The sequence below is a fragment of the Sarcophilus harrisii genome, chromosome 5 (genome assembly GCF_902635505.1).
Source record: "Sarcophilus harrisii chromosome 5, mSarHar1.11, whole genome shotgun sequence".
NCBI classification, from domain to species: Eukaryota; Metazoa; Chordata; class Mammalia; order Dasyuromorphia; family Dasyuridae; genus Sarcophilus; species Sarcophilus harrisii.
In genome coordinates, this window is record NC_045430.1 from 51,568,633 (window position 1) to 51,589,435 (window position 20,803).

A 20,803-nucleotide genomic window follows, 5' to 3' on the forward strand; every position below is an offset into this window, starting at 1 on the left:
TGATAATGTAGGCAGAGGGAGAGAATAGACCTAGGTTTTTAATTATTTATTTGCTTTGGGATTTTTTTAGAGTGGGATTTTTCTGTAAAGAATTTCCTGATGAGAAACTTCCCTTTACTGACAAAACTCAGCACCTTCTTCTTTTTTTTTTTTTTTTTGTTAATAGCCTTTTATTTACAGGTTATATTCATGGGTAACTTTACAGCGTCAACAATTGCCAAACCTCTTGTTCCAATTTTTTACCTCTTACCCCCTACCCCCTCCCCTAGATGGCAGGATGACCACTAGATGTTAAATACATTAAAATATAAATTAGATACACAATAAGTATACATGACCAAAACATTATTTTGCTGTATAAAAAGAATCAGACTCTGAAATATTGTACAATTAGCTTGTGAAGGAAATCAAAAATGCAGGTGGGCATAAATATAGGGATTAGGAATTCAATGTAATGGTTTTTAGTCATCTCCCAGAGTTCTTTCTCTGGGCGTAGCTGGTTCAGTTCATTACTGCTCCATTGGAAATGATTTGGTTGATCTCGTTGCTGAGGATGGCCAGGTCCATCAGAACTGGTCATCATATAGTATTGTTGTTGAAGTATATAATGATCTCCTGGTCCTGCTCATTTCACTCAGCATCAGTTCGTGTAAGTCTCTCCAGGCCTTTCTGAAATCATCCTGTTGGTCATTTCTTACAGAACAGTAATATTCCATAATATTCATATACCACAATTTATTCAGCCATTCTCCAACTGATGGACATCCATTCAGTTTCCAGTTTCTAGCCACTACAAAAAGGGCTGCCACAAACATTCGTGCACATACAGGTCCCTTTCCCTTCTTTATAATCTCTTTGGGATATAAGCCCAGTAGTAACACTGCTGGATCAAAGGGTATGCACAGTTTGATAACTTTTTGAGCATAGTTCCAAACTACTCTCCAAAATGGTTGGATTCGTTCACAACTCCACCAACAATGCATCAATGTCCCAGTTTTCCCACATCCCCTCCAACAATCATCATTATTTTTTCCTGTCATCTTAGCCAATCTGACAGGTGTGTAGTGGTATCTTAGAGTTGTCTTAATTTGCATTTCTCTGATTAATAATGACTTGGAGCATCTTTTCATATGACTAGAAATAGTTTCAATTTCTTCATCTGAGAATTGTCTGTTCATATCCTTTGACCATTTTTCAATTGGAGAATGGCTTGATTTTTTATAAATTAGAGTTAATTCTCTATATATTTTGGAAATGAGGCCTTTATCAGAACCTTTGACTGTAAAAATATTTTCCCAGTTTATTGCTTCCCTTCTAATCTTGTCTGCATTAGTTTTGTTTGTACAAAAACTTTTCAGTTTGGTATAATCGAAATTTTCTATTTTGTGATCAGTAATGATCTCTAGTTCTGCTTTGGTCATAAAGTCCTTCCCCTTCCACAGGTCTGAGAGGTAAACTATCCTGTGTTCCTCTAATTTATTAATAATTTCATTCTTTATGCCTAGGTCATGAACCCATTTTGACCTTATCTTTGTGTACGGTGTTAAGTGTGGATCAATGCCTAGTTTCTGCCATATTAGTTTCCAATTTTCCTAGCAATTTTTATCAAACAGTAAGTTCTTATCCTAAAAGCTGGGGTCTTTGGGTTTGTCAAAGACTAGGTTGCTATATTTGTTGACTGTTTTATCTCTTGAACCTAACCTATTCCACTGATCAACTAATCTATTCCTTAGCCAATACCAAATGGTTTTGGTAACTGCTCTCTATAATATAGTTTTAGATCTGGTACAGCTAAGCCACCTTCATTTGATTTTTTTTTCATTAATTCCCTTGAAATTCTTGACCTTTTGTTTTCCATATGAACTTTTTTGTTATTTTTCTAGGTCATTAAAATAGTTTTTGGGAGTCTGATTGGTATAGCGCTAAATAAATAGATTAGTTTAGGTAATATTGTCATCTTTATTATATTTGCTCGCCCTATCCAAGAGCATTTAATATTTTTCCAATTGGTTAGATCAGACTTAATTTGTGTGAAGAGTGGTCTGTAATTTTGCTCATAAAGTTTCTGATTTTCCCTTGGCAGATAGATTCCTAAATATTTTATATTATCAGTAGTTAATTTAAATGGAATTTCTCTTTGTAACTCTGACTGTTGGATTTTGTTAGTGATATATAAGAATGCTGATGACTTATGTGGGTTTATTTTATAACCAGCAACTTTGCTAAAGTTGTGGATTATTTCTAATAACTTTTTAGTAGAATCTCTGGGGTTCTCTCTCCAGGCAAAGAGTGATAATTTGGTTTCCTCATTGCCTATTCTTATTCCTTTAATCTCTTTCTCAGCTCTTATTGCCAAAGCTAGCGTTTCTAATACAATATTAAATAGTAACGGTGATAGTGGGCAACCTTGTTTCACTCCAGATCTTATTGGGAATGGTTGCAAAAACTCAGCACCTTCTTTACAACTTTCCAATTTTTAGCCACTGACAAGTTAAGTGACTTATCCAAGTCCAGGATGTATCAGATTGTGATTTAAACACAGATCTTCTGAATTCCAAGGATAACGCTCTCAGGATAACTCTATCATATCATACTTCCTTTAGGAAGAGATTGAATAATATATACTCTCCTTCCTCAAGACATTTCTAATCTATTAGGAAAATAAGACATAGTATCATAGATTTAGAGTTGGAAAGAACAAATACATAAGCATATTTGTCTTATTTGGATCCCACCAAGCTATGATTTAAGTTGGTATATGTAATAGAGTTTTTCTTAACCAGTTTCCCGCTCTAGAAAGTTCAGAATTCAATCAATAAGAATCAAAGAGGTAATAAAATAATTTTAAAGATTTACCTCTATCCTGATATCTTTATAAGACTTGAATATCTTTTTATAAATGTAAAAAGAAGAAGAAATCCTACTGGATTTTAGAAGGTAGGCATAGTCCTGTGATATCTTTAAGTAAAAGTCATTTTTTAAATTTAAAGATTTAAATTTAAAAATTTAAATTTAATATAAATTTAAAGGAGAACAATCTTGAGAATGCTTTTTAGAGGAGACCTATGTAGGCAACTGGAAGATATTTCATTTTCTTCCTGCACCCCACCATCTACCAGATTATCTATCAGTCAATTACCCAAAAGGAGACACCCATTCCAGATTGTAATGCATTCATCAGTTAAAAAGAATTTGAGGGGCAGCTAGATGGCACAATGCATAGAGCACTGGCTCTGAAGTCAGAAGGACATGAGTTCAAATCCAGCCTCACTCATTTAGCACTTCCTAGCTATTTGATCCTGGGTAAGTCACTTAACCACAATTGTCTTATTAAAAAAAGAAAGAAAGAAAAAAGAAAGTTTGAGACTCATTTGAGGGATCAGGTAATTACTCTTGAAATACATAGATGCACAAAAATATCCTTTGAAGATATAAGCAGCTTAAAGGAATGGTATCATTGGAAGTAGAGTAATCAACTATGAATTCAAAAGATAATTCATTTTAGAAATTAAGAGTTGAGTTGTAGAAATGAAAAAGACCCTTCTTAAATCTTCTAAGAAAAAGCTCATCTTAGCAATTCACCCAGGAAAGACACCATACCGAAAGAAAGCTATATAAACATTCCACAAAGAGGTAAAAACTTCTAGATCATAATATACCAAGAAATATGAACTGCTTTACCTGTCTATGTTTGGGATAGGTTTTCCTCACTCCATTAAGTTTCAATTCTGTTCTCGCTCAGTGTAATGGTATGAGAGTCCACAATAGACTTAGGTAGACAATGCTTTATTAATAGCAATTTTTGTTGTCATCTTAGTAAAAAGCCTTTGATAATAGCTAATTGTGTTTAATATCTGATTATTTCATAGTAAGTAACTTAATGGGGGACTCATGAATAATAATCATAGGAATACATATCAATAGAGTTAACCTCAGCACCCAAAACATGTTACTTTATGAGAACCATACCCACAAATTCAAACTTTTAAGAGCTATATAAATGGTTCTTAACAAATAATATAAGAAGAATAAATAATAAGAAATATGAAATTGAGAAAATTTGTTATCATAAAAGCAATGAATGGCAGAGCTGGATTTCAAAACTGATTTTAAATTCTAACCATCCATTCTTGTTTTTAAAGGTATTTTAATATTCTGAAAGAATAAATGAAGATTCTTGAAGTCCCCAAATTAGTTCTTATTCATACCCACAATTTGAATGTTTTGTTTAAATCTGAGGAGTCATTTTATTTTATATTTTATTTTCCAAATTTACTGGGTAGTTTGGCTGAGTTAGCCAAATCTACTTATTAATTTGACAGTTCTCTTTTGTATAGTGAACAAAAAATTGGAACAAAAGCTTAGTTGATAGATGTCTTTTACTTATAATTCAATAGATTAAAGGAAGGTAGTTTTATATTTATGTCTAAAGTAGGGATTCTTAATCTGATGCTCATAAACTTTTTTTCCTAAATGTATTTCCATATAATTTGTTTCCTTTTTAATTCTATGTATTTTATTTTGTGCATTAAAAATAATCATTCTGGAGAGTCTTCCTCAGGTTTTACCAAATTATGAGATGGGTCTATGACATTAAAAAAAGAAGAAAAATCTCTATTCTAAGAGGTGTTTTGGTGCTCTATAAGGAACTTTTAAAGACATAACCTTCCTTGGTTTCTAAGAATATCTAATTCATGTAAAACAAGTCAGAATATACTTTTCAAAAGAAAATAATTGAATGAGAGACAATGTGGTATAGTGGAAAGCTTCTTATTCTTATTTCCCCTATGACCCAAGTATGTCACTGCTCCTCTCTGGGTCTCAATTTCCTAATCTGTAAAATGAAGCAGTTAGATTAAATGATATCCAAGTTTTCTTCTAGTTTTATATTTTTAGTCCTTTGTTATAACTTCCATTTGGGAAGTTATATCATACATAATGATGCTATCTTAAGAAAACAAGATAGTAAGCCCAACTGTCAAAGACTACTAATACAAAGGTATTTCAGACCAGGAGCCCAGTTTAATTCAACTGAGTTATCCCAAAAACACATAGCCAAATTTCTAGTCACATTCTTTGAGAGATTTCTTCTTGAGTCTCATTTTACCAAATCTTTTTAAATGTTGCCTTGCCAAGAAGATATTCCTAACAGACTCATGGTATTGTTTTCATTCTTGGATATGGATTTGTTTTGTCCGGAGATAGAAGAGGGGAAATTGTTGAAAATGGATGGCTCAGGTATCAGTCAACAAAGGAGTAAGGCAGGACAAAAGCAACCAGTATGCTGAACAGTGATTTAGGATTCCCTGAGCTGTTACTTTGAAACAGTTATAAGACCTTTGATTTTCTTTGGTCTAAGGAGAAAGAAAATAAACCCTTAACTATCCAGACCTGAACTAATCCCTTATTTTCCTACTGGAAAATACTATAAATTTTATTTTGAGAAAAAAATGGGTTAGATAAGAGCAAAATAAATAGCAACACTATTTAGAGGACCCAAAGAATGCATGCAATGATCATGAAAATCAATGTGAACCCCTTTGACAAGTGAAATTAGATGCCTCATAATGTTTTGCCAGCTTCATAGAGCATTGTTACCCTGTCTGCCTTTGTACTCTATTATCTCCCTTTTCCTTTCTTGTTAAAAATACATTTTTGCCCTTTTGCTAACATTTCATGTGTCTTTGGACTTTCTTTTAAGATGTGGCTATAAAGCATTGAATTGGTGGCACAGGTATTGCTGACAGCAAATTAACCTGTATGCACATTGGCATGATTTATTCAAAGGATGCCACAGAGTCTATTTCAAATCCCTTGAGTTTAGCCTTCCTTTTCCTTTGTGGTACATGGCATTCCGGCAGAAATGAACAAGGAGTTTGCAGATATAGCTAGGAGAAACAGAGGTCTTGTGATTTTAGCATCCGTGACTCTCATAAAGCTAAGAATATGGATTTGTGGGTAGAAAGGGGTTTTAAAATATAGAAGAGAGAGAGAAAGTTGGGTATCAGCCTCAACTAGGCTTCTCAAAGAGGGACCACTGTCACACAGGCTCATGATTAGACATATACATGTATGTATATACATGCATATATACATACACACACATATGAATGTGTGAAATGCAACCATTTCTAAAGAAAGCAATCTAGGTTTTTTCGGTTTGTTTTTTTTTTTAAATTGACCACATAGAATTTTTAAATGTTACATATTTTAAAAGCTCTAGTGGGGTAATGGAAATGTAAAAGTAATAATAACAAAATAAGTTCATTGTAGTTACTTTATTTATCATAGCTTGGTAGATGATGTTAGGATTCTTATAAGTTGCTCAAGTAAGTGAAATTGAGGAGACAGTGATTAAATCTAGATAATGGTTTCCTAGTGATATAATGATTGATGTAAACTCAGTGTGGGATATATAAGGAGGAACTGTCAGGGCCAGAAAGGAGAAGCCCATTAGAAGCTCAATCAAAGGGAGCTAGAGGCATAAGCTGGCAGAGACAAAGGATTAATGGCAGGAGCGTTCAGAACCAAGGAGAGAGATAGACCTCTAAGAAAGCTAACTGGGCCCCAGGAAGGAGACAAGACTTTGAAGGAGACAATAAAGGATTTGGATTTTAGCTCTTGGCTGCATTTGGGGTGATTACACTGAATTGAAATGAAGGATGCCTCTAGAAGCCCCCAAAGAAACCTGCTCCCAGAGAAGATTAAATTTTAGAGAAGAACATTACATTTTGGTGCCCAAATGTGGGACCAAGAACCTTCATCTGTGACCCAGAAATTAGGGTGAGTACAACAAGAAAACTTTGTTAAAGGGCTAAAATAATATTTCATCTAAAATGGGACAGGTGTTTAGAAAATAGCCTTCTTTTCCTCTTCAGGGAAAATGTATCAAAAACTTGGTCAGACTGATAAAAAATCAAAGTTTAATTGTAACTTGGGAGCAGATCATTGATCTTTTAAAAACTGTACAGTACACATCTCCTTGATTCTCTAAGGAAAAAGAATTGGATCCAAATGAGTGGAAATTAGTAGGAGAACAACTATGTTAATTCTACAATGAAAATGGACTTGACTCAATTTCCAAAGACTCACTTAATACATATAATTCAATACAACTGGCTTTAAGAAATTATATAAGTGTTAGAATAAGGAAAAAGAAGAAGGAGCAGGAAGGGGAGGTGCCAAATAAACTAGGTGAAAAGGATGAAGAATAAGATAAGAATGGAGTAAAGTACAATTTTGAGTATGAAGCTTCACAACAGGAGGAATTGGGTCATTCCCCATACCGTGACCTAACCCTTCATGATTGGAAAAAGAAGGAGGAGGGGGAGAGGCAGAAATACAATCAGCACCACCTATGAAGCAGCTTATGACAAGATTACAAAAAGCATTGGGTAAGGCTAAAGAAAAGGACAGGGTATATCTGATTTAAAAATAAATGCATACCCTGTGATTGAAGAGCTTGACTCTTCAAGTCAAAAAAGGAGAAGATACACTCCTTTTGATTTGGAAAAAAATCAAAGATTTGAAAAAAGATTGCACTCTTTTTGGGCCTACATCATCTTATGTTAAGATGTTACTAGATAATTGGGCTTATGAAATCCTAACCCCTAGGGATTGGAAATCTATAGTAAGGACATGTTTAGAACCTGGACAAAACTTGTTGTGGCTTTTGGAGTATCATGAATTACGTAGGATTCAAGCCCAACACAATAGGCAAACAGGAATTAATATACAAATCACATTTGACCAACTAGCTGGTGAAAGTCAATATGAAAAGAATTCAGCATTTAATTACCCCACAACAGCTTATGAACAGATTGCTACTGCTGCAACAAAAGCTTGGAGTTCCCTTCCAGGGAAAGATCGAGGAGAAGCCTTCACAAAAATAGAGCAAGGTCCCAATTAGCCCTATGTGGATTTTGTGGGACGTCTGCAAAAACAGCTGTCACAAGAACCATTGGAAAAAATGCAGCTACAAGAATAATGATCAGACAACTGGCTAAGGAAAATGCCAATGAGGTTTGCAGAAGAATTATATGGGGACTACACAAAGATGCTCCTGTACAGGAGCTCATAAGATGCTCTGGCACAGTGGCCACAAATGCTTATTATACCTAGACTATGATGAACATGGGAAGACAGGGTTCTTCTTGGCAAGGCACTTTCAGAGAAACTTGTTGATGCTTTGAATGTGGGAAAGTTGGACATCTGAGAGCTCAGTGTAGGCAAAGAGATAGAGTAAAAGGACAGGGTGAGAGAAGACCTAAAACCCTATGTCCAAAATGCCACAAAGGCTTCCACTGGGCCTCAGAATGTAGACTGACCCAGGGAAATGAGAGGCAGGGCCCAGCCCCAAGATATCAGTCAAAAAACAGGTGGAGCATGATGGCAGCTGAGTTACACCCAGAGAGTCTTTAGAAGGTCAGGACTCTGATGTGATCAATCAGCCAAAAAGCAATCCCATGGCAGAAAGAGATCACATGATAAGTCAGACAAAAAGCAATCAGATAGCAGAAAGAGATTACAACTGAGGAGAATACAGGCTTTTTTAACCCAACAGAAGGGCAGTGTCCAGTATGAACAGTTCCAATATAATGAGCTGCCCAATGTAATTGCCAGGTGATGAGGAGAAATCCCCAAAGTGGTAAATAGAAGGGACTAGAGAGGTTAACTGCTCGGGAGAAAGGGGTTTGCTTTTATTTCTACAGATGGAGAAGGCATCAGATGGGTGCCAATGAGCACCTGGAGAGAGACAAAAAAAGAGAAAAACCTCAAAACAAAGGAGAAGATCCAAGAAACAGCTGACATTGAAAGAGCATGGCTGATAATAAGACTGTTTACAGGACTTGAAAACTAGCAAGAGTCATTGGATTCCTTGAGATAAAAAATTGTTGATGAGACTATTGCAGGACTTCAAAACTTGCAGAAATTATTGGATTCCTGGCACATGAAGTAATGACCTGTTTCATATCCTTTGATTTCTATTACTTGTTCCAAATATTTTGACTATTTTTATGTAATCTGGAGCTAGATGAAGGGGCTTATTAAAAATCTTTTATTATATTTTGTTGTTATTATACAATTTGCTGTTTTTAGATCATTACTAAAGTAAAACGGGGATAGTCCTTTGGGCATAATTAGAAAATTTAAAAAGAATTTTAAAAATCAAATAAGAGAAAGCAAAGAAAAATAGGAAAAAAATAAGAGTAATTCAAAAAAATTAGAAAAAGAAAATCAATGAACTAAAAATAGAGAATAAAAACCTAAGGAAAAAAATGAATTCTTGAAAACTAGAATTGGACAAAAAGAAGCTAATGATGTTCTAAGATGCGAAAAAAATCACAAAACAAAATCAAGGGAGTAAAAAAATAAATTGAAGAAAATGAAACATCTCATTAAAAAATGATCTAGAGAATCGATGAAGCAGATATAAGAATAGTTGAACTACCTCAAAATTATGATTAAAAAAAGAAGAATCTTAAAAATATTACAAGTAAGGTAAGATCAAGAAGGTAAAGCAGAAATACTGGAGACAACAAGAAAAAACTCAATTAAAAATCATGGAGTTACAATAAGAATTACCTAGTGGATACTTTGAAGGACCAGAGATATTAAAACATTATATTCTGTAGAGCAAAAGATTTGGGATTATAATCCAGAGTAATTTGTCCATCTAAGTATATTCAGGAATTTTTAAAAAGAATCTTTTTTGACCTCAGCATGTTAAAAAAAATTATTTATTTTCATACACATTTCTTTATGAATCATGTTGGGAGAAAAAAATCAAAGCAAAAGGAAAAAATGGGAGAAATTAAAAAAAACAGGGAAAATAAGTGAATAGAGCATGTGTTTATTTACATTTAGTCTCCATAGTTAATTTTTTATTTTTTCCTGGATGTGTATGGTATTTTTATGTCCCAAATCAAATGAGATTGCTTTAGATCACTGAACCACTGGAAAAAAAAGGTGTTTCGTAGTTGATCATTGTACATTCTTGCTGTTATTGTGTATAATGTATTCCTGGCTCTGCTTGTTTCATTCAGCATCAGTTCATGTAAATCTTTTCAGTCCTTTTTAAAATCATCTTGTTCATCATTTTTAATATTTTGTTATCTTCATATACCACGACTTGTTCAGCCAATCTGTTATGGACCAGAATTCTATACTAGAAACAAAGATTCTTACAAGGTACTAAATCAATGTAATTGATAAGACAATAGTTATCTAGGTTAGCATGGTGATTAATCCTTCTCTAGTTCAGTACATGTACTTACTACTTAATATAGTTCTATAAGATTTACACTTATAAAAATGTAATTAAAATAGAGCATATAAACTGGGACAGACTCAGAGACAGATTCACTTCATCTCATACCACCATGGTGGCTAGCCTCCTGCACTTTCTCCACTGAGATCAAAGTTGGTTTGAAAGGCTCTCCAGAAAGCTGCCCAGCTCCAGGCCAGGAGACAAAAAATAATTTAGACTTTAATACCTGGCTATTTTTGTGGTGATTATTCAACTGAACCGAAAGCTGCTCAAAGACCTCCAGAAAACCAACCAGAACATTACACCATTCCCCAAATGATGGGGATCTATTCATTTTCCAATTCTTTGCCACCATAAAAATAGCTGCTATAAACATTTTTGCAAATGTGGGTCCTTTTCCTTCCTTTATGATTTCCTTGGGATATAGACCCAGTTATTGTGCTGATGGATCAAAGAGCATGCACAATATTGTAATCCTTTGAGCATAGTTCTAAATTGCTCTCCAGAATGGTAGGATCATTTCACAGCTCCATGAACAATGAATTAGTCTCCCAATTTTCTCACATCCTCTCCAACATTTATTACTATCTTTTCCTGTCATCTTAGCCAATCTGAGAGGTGGTGCCTCAGAGTTGTTTTAATTTTCATTTCTTCAATCAATAAAAAGGGACATTTAACAAATGTGAAAGACTTTCATGGTTTTTTTGGGAAAAAGTTCCTCAAGAACTTAAGGAATAATTTGACATGCAACCCCCAGGACAAATATAAGGTAAAAAGTAAAGACCAGTTGTAAGATATTCAATAAGGTCAAATTGTTCACTTTATTTATTATAAAAAATGTTAGTTGTTTTCTTATGATTATTAACATTATTGGGGCAGTTTGAAATAAAGGTATTGACTGAATTGAATGTGATTTTAAATAACATAAAACTAGCAGGTGAAGTCAGGATGGTGAAGAAAAGCCAGGAAGTTGCTTGAGCTCTCCCAGTTTCCCTCAAAAACCACATGAAACCATGCCTCTGAACAGAGTCTGATAGAATGAAATCCCCTCACCAGTTCAAAATTGGAAAAAAAATTCAAGAAAATCAGTCTCAGGGTAGCTAGGTGATACAGTGGATAGAGCACCAGCCCTGAAGTCAGGAGGACTGAGTTCAAATCTAGGCTCAGACACTTAACACTTCCTGGCTGTATGACCCTGGGGAAGTCACTTAACCCCAATTACCTCAGGGGGAAAAAGTCAGTCTCACTGGGAAGAAAAGTGTTCAGTCTAGCTCAAATGGAGTCTAAGAAAGCCAGTAAGAGGATCTTAATCAGAGCATATCAGCAACTAAAACCCTTGGCCTCCAGCCTGGCTCAGTAGAGGAACAGACCAGAGAAGAAGCCTATAGTCCCAGTTCAGAAGGCAAATTCTATGAAACCAGACTGTTTTATGGAAAGTGCAGATAAAAGTTATCCCCTGCAAATACAAGGGTCCCCTGTACCCAAAGCCAAGGCTCAAAGCTGCACAGGAACTTGAAACAGTTACCCCTTTATCCCAGGAGCAAAATTCGACCATAGAAGTAAAAAAAGGAAATACCAAAAGAAAGGAAAGAAAGTGAGCAAGAAACAGAAAAAGCTTTGACCACAGAAAGCTACTATGGAGACAAGGAAGACCAAAACACATTTGAGGACAAATGCTCACTGAAGAAATTTCAAAGAGTGATATGGATTGGTTTCAAGTTCACAGAGCCTTCTTGGAAGAGCTCATAAAAGACTTTAAAAAGCAAACTAGAAAGATAGAAGAAAAAATGAAAAAAGAAATGAGAAATATGCAAGAGAGAGTCAAAAGCTTGGGAAAGGAATTCAATTTCTTAAAAAATGCAATTGGCCAAATGAAAAAAAAAACCCCCCAAAGAAAACAGTATTTCAAAAAGTAATATTAATCAAATGGCAAAAAAGATACAAAAGCTAACTGAAGAAAGTCACACATTAGAAACTAGAATGGGACTAATGGAAACTAATGATGCTATGAGATACCAAGAATCAATCAAACAAACTAAAAAGATTGGAAAAAATGGAATAAAATGTAAAATACCACATTGGAAAAACAGCCAACCTTGGAAATAGATCCAGAAGAAACTATAAAAATTATTGGCCTTCCTGAAAGCCATGACCAAAAAAAAAAAAAAAAATAGAGCCTGGATAGCATTCTTCAAGAGATCATCAAGGAAAACTACCTTGACATTCAAGAAACAGAGGAGGAAATAGTCATTGAAAGAATCTATTGATCATCTTCCAAAAGAGATTATCCCCACCTCCTCCCTCCAAAAAAACAAAAAACCTCCAAGGAACATTGTTGCAAAACTCCAGAACAACAGCCTCAAGGAAAAAATACTGCAAGCTGCTACACAAAAGCAATGAGTAACAGTCAAGATTACCCAGTTTCTGGCAGCTCCTATAGTAAAGGATGAGAGGTTCTAGAATATTCTGGAAGGCAAAGAACATTGGGTGCCAACCAGGAATTAACTATCCATCTAAGACTGAGCATCATATTTCAGATGAAGAGATGGATCTTCAAAGAAATACAACACTTAAGAAAACTGTGGAGGGAGAGATAAAATGAACAATTATCTCATGCAAATAAGACATAAAAGGAAAAACTGATACTGAAGGTAATATTGGGGAGAACAGATAATACTGTTATGTTACTCTCGTTGGGAATAAGTTAAAGAGAGAACAATATATAAATCTAAAAGGATCTTCTAAATTTGGAAAGAAATAAGAGGACAAAAGGATAGGCTGGTGGGGAGGTTGATTTCAACAATATGTTGTTTTTAGGAAAAGGTTGAATTCAACAATATGTTGTTTTTATGAAACATAAAAATGAAAGATAAAATAAAAGGCAGTAGTAAAATTTAAGATGTAAATAAAGCAGGGATAATAATCATGGCTTCAAAGTCAAAGTATAAATAGATTTAATCAAAAGTCAAAAAAGAAAGAGTACTATGTATCAGAAATATTTTTCAATATTTTAGATCATTTAAAATAATTAGTCAGTATAAAATACGTGAGAGTTTATTTGCCAAAAACAAAACACAAGAACTATATGAATATAAGCTTAAACACTTTTTATACAAATAAACTCAAATCTACATGATTGAAGTAATATTCTTAGTAATGTTCTTAGGTAGGTAGAGCCAATATAATTTTTAAAAAGAGAGTTTACCTAACCTATTTGTTAAATTTCATATGAATTAAATTACTAAAAAAGTTTACTGTTAGAAAGCAAAATAACAAAGTTCATTTGGAGGAAAACAAGATCAGAAACTTCAAAGAATCCTGGGTAGAAAGATATTAAATTAGTAGGTTTAATATTAGCAGTCCTTAAACTAGATTATAAGAATATTGTTAAAGTATAAAAATAAAAGGAAGAAGAGAAGGAAAGAAAGAAGGAAGGAAGGGAAGAAAGAAAAAAGGAAGGAATGAAGGAAGGAAGGAAAAAAGGAAGGAAGGAAGAAAGGAAGGAAGGAAAGAAAGAAAAAAGATTCTTGAGTTTAGGCTCAAGAAGACTTTTGTCTTTTGTCTAATTTTACCTAATTAAATTCAAAGAATGTTCTCAGAAGATGGACCATCAGTAATAAAACAAAGATTCGGTATTTTTCTGGTTAAAAGAGGAGGAAGACATTCTGCTTAAAGAGGAGGCAGACATCCTAGTTCTTATATACCTTCTCCAACAAAGCCTATAATTTGTAGCACACAATATAATAGTTAACAAATACAATGAGAAATTGCAATAAATAACTTCTTACAGCCCAGGGCAATGCAAAGAGCCAACTCAAAGTTCACAGGAAATAGGAAGCAAAGTTCCTAGCAAGGCTGCACTTGCCTGCAAACAAAACAAGCCAAAGACATCCTAGGCGCACACCAGCACCAAGCCAGAAATACAGAATATGTAGGGTATTTTGTCTGCAAACACCAAGGATAGACACCCTACTTCTCCCATACCAGTCCCTGGCAAAAACTCAGGGTAATCAGAAATCCACAATAGGAATTTTAGAAGTTACCAGTAAGTAGAGTTATCCTGTTTTTATGGTAGAACTCATTTGGGGACAAGCCAAATAAGTAGGTATGCAGTTCTGAGACTTTGAAGAGAGAAAGGCAAGAAAGGGTAAAGAAATGTGCAAAGAAAAGAAGAAAGACAGAGGGAAGAACTTGCAAGCAGAGTGTGTGAGAAAAAGAGTATATAGGCAGAAAGTGGTTGGAGGGAGTTTCAGATGAACCTCACTCTTATTTGAAATGAACAAAGGAAAGTTTCTGTGTATTTGGTTTAGAAATACATCAGACAAGAAAGAAGCAAACAATGATAGGGAAAGAGTTGTTTAAGAGGAAGGATGGGTAAAAATAAGACCAAGGAAAACAAACTTTTTGATCCTAAAGAGAGGAACAGGAAAAAAAGAAAAAGGAAAAAAATGAAAAAAGAACAAAATCTAAAAGGTGCTTATCATTTTGCTGAATGACTAAGCAAATTATGACAAATAAATATAATGGAATAATATTGCACCTTAATAAATGATAACAAAGACAATTTCAGAGAACTCTAGATAGTATGAATTGAGGCATAATGAAGTGACAGTTTACACAAGGAAAGCAAAATTGTAAAGAGAAAAAAAAAAGTTTATAGACTTAAAAACTTTGATCATTGCAAGAGGCAGCCACATCATAGCTGATCATCTTACAATATAGATGTTACTTTTACACAGTACATTTCATTTTGTATCAGCTCATATAAGTATTTGCAATGTTTTCTAAGAGCATCCTGCTCGTTATTTCTTTTAACACAATTTTATTTTATCATAATCACATACTGCATTCAGCCATTTCCCCAACTGATGGGCATGCCCTCAATTTCCAGTTACAAATAATTTTGTATATTTTTGACTTTTCCTTTCTTAAATCTCCCTTTGGATACAACCCTAGTATTAGTATTGCTAGGCCAAAGGATATGTATGACTTTATATTCTTTTGACCATATTTCCAATTTCTTTTACAAAATCTTTGAATCAGTTCGCAACTTCATCAACAATTCAGTAATGTCTCATTTTTCCCACATCCCTATCAACATTTATCATTTTTCTTTTCTATCCCATTAGCCATTCTAGTAGGCATAAGGTAGTACCTCAGAATTCTTTAATTTACATTTCTCCAATCAATTGAATTAGAGAATTTTTTCATAGACTGCTTTGATTACTTCATCTGAAAACTATCATTTACTAGGAGAGGGATATCTCTTAGTTTTATACATTTGAATCAGTTCTCTATATTTTTGAGAAATGATGTCTTTATCAGAAAAATATGCTTCCATTTTTTTCATTTACAATTGCTAACTGTCTTTCCTTCATCATGTTTCTCACTGCTTATTTTATTCTCTCTGTAGTTTGACTCTGTCGAGCCTCAAAGTGTTTTGCTTCTTATTCTCCCTCCCCCATTCTTATCACATCCCCTCTCCTCTCCTACTTTCCCATAGGCTAATATAGATTTCTAAACCTAATTGAGCCAATTTTGATGAGAGTAAGAGTCACAAACCCCTTCTTACATCCCCCCCCAATTTGGAATATTGAATATTCAATTAAATACCCGACTTTCAGACCTTCTTAATGGAAAGGCTAGAGTTGAATAGAAAATTTAACTTTCAAATCTAAGATGTAAGAGAAACATAAAAAGATAAACAGGAAAGGGAGATCATATAGGATTAAATAATGTGAAACTTCTTTACATTCCCATAGCACAATATTTTACTTTTAACTTATAAGAATTTCTCAAGACAATTAGAAGGAGAATATTAATTGAATATTCCTTTTTTTTTCTCCTGAAGGATAATATTTAATTTTGCTGGGTAAGTGATCCTTGCCTTCTGGAATTTCATTATCTCAAGCCCTCAGATCCTTTAATGTAGAAGTTGTTAAATCTTATGTTATCTTGACTGTGGTTCCATAATGCTTTAATTGTTTCCTGGCTGCTTGCAGTATTTTCTTCTTGACCTAGGAGATCTGGAATTTCTCCATAATATTCTTGGGAGTTTTCATTTTGGGAACTCTTTCAGGAGGTGAACCGTGGATTCTTTCCATTTTTATTTTATTCTCTGGTTCTAGAATATCAAAACAGTTTTCCTTCACAATTGTGTGAAAGATGATATCTAGGCTTTCTTTTTTTTTCATGGTTTTCATGTAGCTCAATAAGTTTAAATTCTCTCTCCTGTATTTTTTCCCATATCAGTTGTCTGATATATTTCATATTGTTTTCTTTTTTATTATCATTCTTTTTGTTTTGGTTGTATCTTGATTTCTCATAAAGTCATTAGTTTCCATTCAATTCTAATTTAAAAAAATACATATTTTTCTTCAGTGAGGTTTCTTTTACTTCTTTTTCCACTTTTAAAGGAGTTGTTTTTTGCTTCAGGGAATTTTTGTGCCTTTTTTTTCATTTAGTCATTTCCGTTTCTTGAGATGTTCTTTGCCTCATTAACTTTTTGTTCCTTCTTTACCATTTGGCCTACTCTGTTTTTTAAAATACTATTTTTTTCAAATAAAGGAAACTTCTTGTGCTTTCTTTATCAAACTGCTGGCTCATTTTTTTTTCATGATTTTTTTGCATCACTCCCATTTTTCTTGCCAATTTTTCCCTTATATCTCTTATCTGATTTTCAAAATCCTTTGTAAGCTTTTCTGTAGCCTGAGACCAATTCATTTTTTTTCTTGGAGGTTTTGGATGTAGGAACTTTAACTTTTATATATTCTTCTGAGTATGTGTGTTGATCTTCCTTGTCCCCACAGTAACTTTCTATGATCAGAATACATTTCTATTTGTTCATTTTTCCAAACTATTTCTTAACTTTTATCTTTTTGCTCTCAAAAGGAGGAGAGTACATTGTCCCAAGTTTAAAGGAGTTTGTGTAGCTGTTTTAAGAGATACTTTTATAGACTTAAAAGTTTTCCATTCTTCCAGGGAAATATGATCTAAGGAGAGGTGTGTTTGCTACTCTCCTGGCTTGTGCTCTGGTCTGTGGGTAAACACAAGCAATCTTTTCTACTTCGGAACTGTGATAAGAGACCCTGCTCCATTGTAGCCACAAATTCTGGTATGCTAGTGCTCCTCATCACCCTAAAATTGTTATCCAGGACTGAGATCTGGATCTGAGTATAAATAAAGGAACAAAGTTGTAATTCAGTGAAAGCAAAGGGATCCTTATGATCTTCTTCTGACCAGTTATTAAATGCCCTTAATATCTGTGGGTCTTGAGTTCTGAAAGCAGCTGCTGATAATTTAGTGGCTACCTAGACTTGCTCCTAGTTTGCTAGATCTGTGTCTGTGCTGGCATAGCCTGTTGAAGTATGCTTCACTCTCACCCCATCACAATTGACCTTTCCTGTAGACCTTCTAAATTTTCTTTGACTGGAAAATTATTTCGCCTCATTATTTTGTGTTATTTTGTGGCTATCTATAACCTGTGCTGAATGGGTATTATTAAAAGAAGGCTTTGGGAGTGTTAAGTCTAAGCTAGCTCCCTGGAGGCCTCAGGATCAGCCAGAGTCAGATAAGTAAAATTCCCAGAATTTTATGGAATTATTTAAAGGTATGTGGAGAGGTTGGGAAGGGGAAGACATTTTCTCTGCCTTCCTGGCTCCACCCACCCAGAATTCTTTTTTATCATAGATTCTTTATATGGGAATGCTCCTTTATACTCTATAGTATTATAGGTCTGACTAAAAAGTAAGATAAATAAATATGTTCATGAATAAACAATAAAGAGACAGTTAAATCATGATTTTGCAAAGGCATCAACAGAAATATTTGTACCAGAGAAATCAGGTATTTTTGAAATATTAAAGTATCCTTCATTTGCTAATACATTAAAAGAGAATCAAGACATCCTACTGAGCACTCAGTTATTAGTTCTTCTTTTGCATCAAACTGAAAATATCTTTAAGGTATCCAGGCTTTAGTTTAATAGAGTAATAATACTTGATGTTTATAGAGAACCTTTCATTTGAGTCATGTAATATGATAAAATTATTTATGGATACATAGAATATGAAAAATCTTCATCAAATATGGATTAGGTAGAAAGGTATTAATTCTATTTTTTAATTTATGGAGCAAATAACATATGTTAGGCCACAGCAGAAGAATTTGAAAAATGAGATAGGTCCTCATTTATTGGGGATGTAAAAGTGCCCATCTGAATTTTAGTTCTACTCTTGAGCCTTGTCATAGCATAGGCTCTATCTATAACCTGTGCTAAATGGGTATTATTAAAAGAAAGCTTTGGGAGTGTTAAGTCTAAGTTATCTTATTATGGGAGGCCTGGAGACCTCAGGATCAGTAAGAGTCAGATAAATAAAAGTCCTTGGTCTTTAGGGGGAGAAGGGAAAGAAGCAGGCCAGGAGTTTTGCCAAAGAGATCTCTTCTCAATTCTGGACTCCAGAATCACCACCTTTCTCCTCCTCTTCCTGCTGCCAAGCGAGTCTCTGGCCTCTGTCACCCCACCCTCTAATCTTTGCTTACAATTATCTTAACATCAAACATTGAGCCTGCATCAACTGTCAGAAGAGCCATTTTTCCAAACATATACTAATAGAGTCATTGTCTCATATCAAATAGGTAATTAGACTTAAGTGTTCGGTTGTCTGATTCAAGCATACCTTTTTCAGAGTTTAAGCCCTTTACAGGGACAGTAGCAAGGAAAAAAGATTCCCTAATGTGAATATATTCATTCTATAGAACTTATTCCCCTTCCTCAGTCTCAACTCCATCAGTCATTGCTGTCTTTTGTTCTTGACCTGATCCAGACTCATAACTCTTAAATTGCCCCATTCACATCATTGTTAATGTTCTTTCCTGTTAGTAGTTGAAATTAGGTTTAACTCCTTTACATCTTTAAATTTTTTTTTCATATATAGGGAGAAAGCATGATATCATGGATTAATGAACCAAAGAATGAATGAATGAAAAAGCATTAAATGTTGACTAGGTGCAAAACACTGTGGAAAAAACACTGAGGAATCAAACATGAAGGCACAGATTGTCTCTGACCTCGAGCAGTTTACATTCTAATTGGGAAAATACATACATATTAATCAAATGTTTATTTGGAATCAGGAAAACTTAGGTTGAAATCAGTAAAACAGTTGCTATGAAACCTGGGTAGAACATTTGATCCCCATGGATATCAGCAAAATGTTTAGGACTTCTGTGTCATAGACAGATATAATCTGCATTTGTGAAGAGAATTCCCACAATGGGAAATTAAAGTCACCATAAAACACTATCATGTTAATGATCTTGCCTTTTTAATAGAATTAACTTTTTGAATTTTGAATTCAAATTGACACTTTGCCACTAAGTAGAATATTTTGAATGTGACCTTCATGGAAACAATGGGATAGATCTGATGGGTTTTCAGGGTCTCTGTTAATAGGCATCTAATAAAATGAATGTCAGTCTTCATAATAACAACAAAAGGCTTCAATTATAATTTTCAATATTACTTACAAACTTATAATGCTGATCATCATGATCATCTTGAAAGTAATTATTATATAAAAACTTTCTATAAGCCATATCCACATTGTTAAGGACCATGCCTAGGTGAAGGGGAAGGTCAATTCTTATAGATCTTCTACAGCTGTGAATCATAAAACTTGAAGGAGTTGCAAAGCAGCCTTTACTAATGCAGATGTTCTTAGTGGATTGGGAATGAAATGAATTGGAGGCAGAGGGAAGAGGGAAGAGGTCAGACAATGCAACTGCCTCTCAGTGGAGAGGTCAGAGAATGCAACTGCCTCTCAGTGGAGAGGTCAGAGAATGCAACTGCCTCTCAGTCTCCTTGTATCATCATCATCATCCTCTCACATGAGGAGATCCATTCTACAAGTCTGAGTTAGATCTCCAGCAACTGCTGGAAGGTGGCTTCCATATCACAACATATGGTGCCCAAACATGGGACATAAGAAACACAAGAAAGAAAGAAGCAGCAGTACCGGACAGCTATTCGTGAGTAGGATCCTCCCAGAGTTCCTTCAGGAACCCGCAGGTAAGGAAAGGGAGAAAAGACCCAGTAAGACTTTTTTAATGGGGGTAATTAAATGGGCCAACACAACAAAGGGCCAAGCCAGGAGACTGATGAGAGACTTAATTGCTTCTTTTAACTATAGTCCTCTTCTCTGACAGTTTGTCTCCATGACATCTCACAATTCAATACCCGCTATAGTGCTATTTGCACTCCCTAGCATGCAGACTCAGATACCTTAGCATGTGAACTCAGATAACAGCTAACGCACAAACTTATTGATAATGCTGTGGGGGTAAAATAATTGCATTTCCATAAAACAAAAAATGGGGAATTGTTAAGGACCATGCCTAAGTGAAGGGGCAGGTCAATTCTCCAAGAGCCTCTATAGCTGTGAATCATAACACTTGAAGGAGTTGTAAAACAGCCTTTATTAACACAGATGTTCCTTGTGGATTGAGAATGAAATAAATTGTAGGCAGAGGGAA